This window comes from Struthio camelus, chromosome 28 (genome assembly GCF_040807025.1).
Source record: "Struthio camelus isolate bStrCam1 chromosome 28, bStrCam1.hap1, whole genome shotgun sequence".
NCBI lineage: Eukaryota > Metazoa > Chordata > Aves > Struthioniformes > Struthionidae > Struthio > Struthio camelus.
Window position 1 is genome coordinate 2,367,919 of NC_090969.1, and position 6,442 is coordinate 2,374,360.

General features: G+C 47.3%; 1 non-coding gene across 1 annotated transcript; it reads left to right on the top strand.

The window, feature by feature from the left end:
* Positions 1–1,495: 1,495 nt before the first annotated feature.
* TRNAS-UGA (transfer RNA serine (anticodon UGA)) lies at positions 1,496–1,577 on the top strand. The gene has a single exon. It is a non-coding gene; the product is annotated as a tRNA-Ser (tRNA).
* The last annotated feature ends 4,865 nt before the right edge of the window (positions 1,578–6,442 follow it).

Below are 6,442 nucleotides of genomic sequence, written 5' to 3' on the forward strand. Positions count from 1 at the left end.
GGATGAATAGGCCCAGCTCTCTCAGCCTTTCCTCAGATGAGAGATGCGCCAGTCCCTTAACCATCTTAGTAGCCCTCCGCTGGACTCATGCCGGGAGCTCCACGTCTCTCTTGCATTGGGGAGCCCGGAAGTGGACACAGTGCTTCAGAGGCAGCCTCACTGGGGCTGAGTAGAGGGGGAGGTCATTCTGCTGTCATTCTCCCTTGACCTGCTGGTGATGCTCTTCCTAATGTAGCCCAGGATACCATTGGCCTTCTTGGCCACAAGGGCGCATTGCTCTTGGTCCACTTGTTGTCCCCCAGGACACCCAGGTCCTTCTCTGCAGAGCTGCTTTCCAGCAGGTCAGCCCCCAGCCTGTACTCATGCATGGGGTTCTTCTTCCCTAGGTGCAGGACTCTGCACTTGCCTTTATTGAACTCCAGTGTTGACCGCTGGGGTACACCACAAGCTATAGGCCTCCTCCAACTAGACTCTTTACCACCGATCACAACCCTCTGAGCTCTGTCATTCAGTCCACACAGTGGCACTACACGGTGACCCCTGAGTCAGCCTGCAGCACCTGCTGCAGAAAGCCCAGTGCAGCTTGGCTCCTCTTCCTTTACGTTGCTGTTAAAAAAGGAGGACACACTGAGCTCCCTGAGGGGAACTCAGCGGTGTGAATGAGGACATCCTGCATTCAGTGAAAGAAATTTTGGAGCCCAGTGAGATCAGAGAGGAGAGGAGAGGGATAAAGAATCTGAGATTTGATCATTAGACCTTGCTACTGAAAGTGCAGTGCTGCAGACTTCCCCTGAGGATGACTCCTCACAAGGCACTTGCTCGAGTTGGCTTGCTTTTGTTCTTGACACTAGGCAGCCATCCCTTCCCAGGGACTTGCTGGTTAAACTGCCTAGCTGTGAAGCCTATTCTCGAGGGAACCTCTTTCAGCCTCTTGGAAAGAGAAAATGTGGCTACAGGGAACATTAGAAACCCTCATAATATAACTATCTCTTGAAGTGGTGACTCAGCTAACAGTGCTGAGCCAGGTCAGGGAAGGACAAAGGCTGACAGGACCTCAAGATTGGAAAAAAACAAGGGCGGAGCCAAAGAGGAGACCTGCTATCATGAGAGCTCGATGCTTTCATGAAGCATCGATTTGAGAAGCATCGATTCCCAAAGGAGCCTTGCAGGAGGAAGGGATCCCTCCAGAGTTGCCTGAAGGATCTGGATGCAGGGGCTCTGGATCACACAAGATCTCCCTCTGAAGAGAGCTAATGCTTTCCACTCCAGACTTAGCATTGAAAGCTGCAATGAGGCCTTGCTTCTGCTGTCATTCTCCATTGACAGAAATAAGTGACCTGACACATCCCATATCTCTGTGAGGATGAGCTGAGTGCTCTGAGATTTCTTGTACGCATGATGTGGCCAATGCTCCAGATGGGCAGTGTCCAGGGTGAGTAGCAGGTATTTTTGTGGCCTTGAAATCCTCTCTTTTATAGCTCTTCAGCTACAGGGTGCTGTGATGGCCGAGTGGTTAAGGCGTTGGACTTGAAATCCAGTGGGGTTTCCCTGCGCAGGTTCAAATCCTGCTCACAGCGAGAGGTTTTACTGCCAGGCTTCAACGCATGAGTGCAACGCATCCATCAGATGTAGGCATGTGCTGCTCTCAGGAGCAAGAAAGATGAAAGTGGAATGAAGGAATTTAAGGAAATGAAGGTTGTGGGATCCAAACGGTTGATGTTTGAAAGAGAAGAAAGGCTTCAACATGTCGATGTTTTATGTTCCTTGAAAATAAATTCACTACAGTCAGCTCAACCTCACTGGAGATACTTGCTCAGATGATGGAGGAAGATCAGATCTGTCAGTACTTAACATTGGACTGACCATCCCAGCTGTTCATAACCTACCATAGGTTGGTGGGATACAGGAGAAATGAATGTACATTGAAATGTTGTCAGAAGAATTTGTCTGAGCTTAACACATCACTTTTCTGAAACTGGGAGACAGGCACAGGTGGGTAAGAACAGCTTTGCCAACAGAAGGGACTTTCAGGATGCCTTAAGAGAAACCAGCAGGTAGCTCCTGATTTTTCATTTCAGCAGAAGGGAGTTGATGCCACAGTCCTTGCCTGAGGAGGTCGTTGCTGCTCTATGGAGCCTAGTGAGGCAGGGATAAGATGTTCCTGGACAGCAGAAATTGAACACAAGGACCGAGGACAAAGCCAGTTCTGCGTGTACTTAAAGCACAGCTCCTGTGACTGACCTTCACAAGCCACAGTGACATGTGTAGCTCATCTTGGCCTTCAGCTCTCTTCAAGTGTGATCCCATGTCCTTGACTCACAACTGCCTCTGCCAAGATTTCAGCATCCCTGGCCAACTTAACACCAGGCCAATAGATTCCCTTCACCACCTCTTAGGTGGCAGCCCCAGTGCCAAGAGTCCACGGCCGTTCCAGCAACCAGTGGCAGATGTCAGAGTAAGCAAGGAAGCAAGTGGCAATTAGGTGGCTCTGGCCAAGGAGAACAAGGCCAACCATGGTTTGATGGAGCTGCATTCCCAGAACTGGGGTGGGGGGGGGCCAGGGCAGAGAGCCCATGTTTGATAGGTAAAGAGCAGGTGTGGCAACTGCCTTTGGCTGGGTTTACCAGGGAGGGCTTTTACCCATCTTTTGCCTGCTGCAGGTTTTTATTTTCTCTGATAGGGTAACCGAGTTAAGATTTGTGCCTTTTATCCCTCCAAGATGAATAGTTCTCTAGACAACTGGGATTTTTAATGTCTTGCCCCATATAGGTTGAATTTTCTTTTTAAGTTGCAGAAATCCTCTTGCAATTGTTTCTTTTCTTTCTGGGGCTGCTGCCTTCCCTAAACCTGGACCTGTACTCTCAGTACACACATATGATTACTAATGGATTAATTGTGGTGTTCCCTTTTTCATTTTGTACCAGAGCCCAATATGCATATGCATAGCCTCACATAAGAGTGGCACCTTTTTCCCCAGGCATCTTGCAGGCATCAGATCTTTTACTTTGTAGTCAAGCCAGTTTATCAGGCTCCTCAGGACGCAGCTTTTTTCAAAACCCGGGTCACCAGGGTACGCGAATGGACACAAATTTTCTAGGTCTCCACTTCTCTTCCTATCAGGGACATCGCTGGTGGTGTGGCAACGTTGGGCAGAAAGTCATATCAGTTTGTGCTGTGCAGTTGCTCACAGTTTTCAGTCTCAGGCACTACTGGACAAAGACCTTGGGCATCCCTGGGCATTTTTGTTATGGATCTCCTCCATTTCCAGGATCTTTGTCCACTTCCAGGATCTTTCCTCCAGCCAGGATCTTTGTCTTCTTTTCTGTGGACCCCCAACCCTTGATTTCCTCAATATAAGTAGTCTACATGTAGAGGCACAGTGCATGATCAGTCTCTTAACTGGTGGTTCTGCCTGACGTCTCTTTATCAACTGGAGGATTCAGGACTTGTCTCTTTTGAATAGTCCAGGTGTTACCAAAATTTACAAAGAGCCAATACTGGTTGTAGCTAGCAAGAAGCAGGCTTGTGCTTGAGAGTTCAAAAGCTCAGTTTTGGACATTCACACACACACACACACACACACACACACACACACACACACACACACACACACACACACACACACGCGCGCGCGCGCGCACACACACACACACGCACACACACAAACGCAGAAATACCTACATACGATTATCTGTCAGTGGTCACAACCTAAGTTAAATTTTGTGTACCACATTCCTCCAGGGAAATACACTGGCAAAGTCACAGTTTTGCCAGTATAACAGGTATAACAGCATTTGTGCGGAGGGATTTTGCTCATACCACTCTGCTGGTCACTGCACGAAACCCCCAGCCAGGAGCTATGCTGACAAAAGTCTGTAGCCTGGTCCTGCTCAAAAGCTAGACCTGCCGTCTGAGGAGAAGCAGAGGACTCTACATAGCCTTCAACTGATGTTGGGTCACTGCTCTTTTCATCAAGATTTGTGGCTGGATGGTCGTAACCATGACAGTACCAGGACATAAGTGAGGCAAGGTTTGTGGAGAGATGCAGTATCTTTTCTTAGACCAAAATAGGGGAGCAACAGGCTGGAAAAGGGCTTATATACTCCAAAGATGCCTTTCGCTCCAACTATATATCATAAGGCAATCATTTCTAACCAAAGACTCTGCTTTAGTAATTTGTACCAGCAGATGGCAGAGGATTTCCATCACTGTGCTATGAGACATGAACCACGGGGTGGAGGTGTCTTCTTTGCTCACCTCTCTCAAGCTTACGTTCAGGCAGCTCTGCTTTTGCATCAGTTTGAGATCGTAACCTCACAGCAGGATTTCTTTCTAACAGTATTTCCATTTTTTTCATCTATTTGGGGGAAATGCTCCATACTTTGGAACGTGGAGGTTTCCCTAGAAGATGGAAAGCCAAGCTTTGGCCGGCTCTAGGCATCAACAAAATATTTACTTCAGGCTGATAAAATTATATTAATTATATATTAAATTATAGGGATCATCTTTGCCAAATGACTTTGCCCAAGAAGAAAAAAGACACTTTTCAGACTTCTGAAAAGACTTAGGTCCATTTAAATACATTATATATTGTTGCCTTCACAATAATACCTTTGAAAGATTAATAATGTCAGTAAAAGATATGCACTAGTCTGGTCAATATGAAATTGCCCTTGCATTCTAAACAACATCCCTGGATCAGAAAAGGTCAGCAAATGATGAAAAGAATGATAGGATTTATGAAAGGGGTGTCTGCAAAGAGAAGAAAAAGAGATCAGGACTTCCCAAGAGTTTTGTAGAACATGAGCTGTCTCTCGAGCAGTCTGTAGAGGGCATTCATCTCTTTTTACTATTGAGCTAGGATGAACCCAAGGAAATGACAAAGCAGCAAGTTTAAAATGAAAAAGGAAATAATTTTTCCACACAACATGTACTCAAACTGCAGGAGCAGCTTCACAGGATGATCTATTGGTAGCTATTAGTAACAACTGTGTAAAAACAGCCTCTTGTCTCACAAAGTATTTGACCTCCTTATTTTTCAGTGCTTTGAAGGTGCAGCAGAGAACAATCTATCTGTACATGCCCTGATTCTTACACTCACCCAAATGATCTGATATTGGCCATTAGCTCTATTGAATTCCCCCAGATAAAGGTGGCCTAGACCCTCTCCTGAAATGGTTGCTTTACAGATGCATGAGCATTCAATGACACACAGCCAACATATCTACTGCCATGGAATGATGCAGGGAGCTCTGTCTTGGAGAGGGCAGTGAATAAATCACCCCGGATACACCTACTCTCCCCAAACCAGGCAAGGGACAATTATGAAACTGATGCCTGCCAAAGCATTCCCTCTGGGGTAACCACAGGCAGATAGATCCACTGAGGACTGCAAGCAGGGGCAAGGTAAAGGAACAGGATGCCTAAATTCCATATCCAGCTCCACACCCTCTGCCTGTTCCCTGCACTCAGCATCAGAGTCACCCAGGATCCCAAAGTCCTCCAACTAATACTCCTGCATTGGATCACAAGCCAAAGGGTACGTTATGACAGTACTTGCCAAACTCTCCCTTTACAATCTGCTTTCTTGTGGGCAGGGGCACAGACACTGAAGAGCAGCATGGCAATTTGGTGCTTCTGCAGCAACAGAAGGGCACAGCAGATGACCTCCAGATCCTTTGTAAGCCATTTACCTCCGACTATGCTGACTACCACCAAGATGGGCCCAAGGCATCAGCTGTCAGCCACGTGGCTGAGAGATGGCTGTCATGGTTCAAACTGCCCAGCTCACAGAAAAGCAGGGAGTTCAGAAAGCTTAAGTGCAGCAGTTAAGAGTTATAGGCAACTCTTTTCTTAAGGGCTAGGAACAAGTCCTCAAGGTGAAATATCAGAGAGAAAATACCAGAAGGACAAGGAACAACAGCTGCTGTCCATGCCATGGTATTTTTTTACCCAGCTGCAATAACCAGAGTCCCTAGCCCTCTCTGGGATATACCACAAGATCTTCCCAGACTGGACAGACAGTAGCTCCAGCAGGGTGCTGGGCACTGTCTGAAGGCAGTGGGTACCAGAGGAGGGGCCAAGGAGGGAGCCCTACACACCTAGTGGAGTAGGTACCATGTCAGTTACATGTTGCTGAAGGTGAACTACCTGGGGGTACTGTGAATCTGGTCTGGTGTGTCACTTTCTTGCACAAACTGAAGCCATGGTCCTTCATTGTGGTCTTGCAATCTGTGCTGAGACAAAATACTCAGAGACAGGTACTCCCATGGCAGTTGCCTTTAACTGGCTGCAAACCTAACATGGCCCACCTCCAAGAGAGGTCAATGTCCAGCCCCCCCAAAACTTCACCCAAGTAGTATCAAAGGGAAGGCAGAGATGGTTTGCAGATACCCATTGATCCCAGGGATTTCCTCGTGGGCATCTTACCAAGGGCATCCAA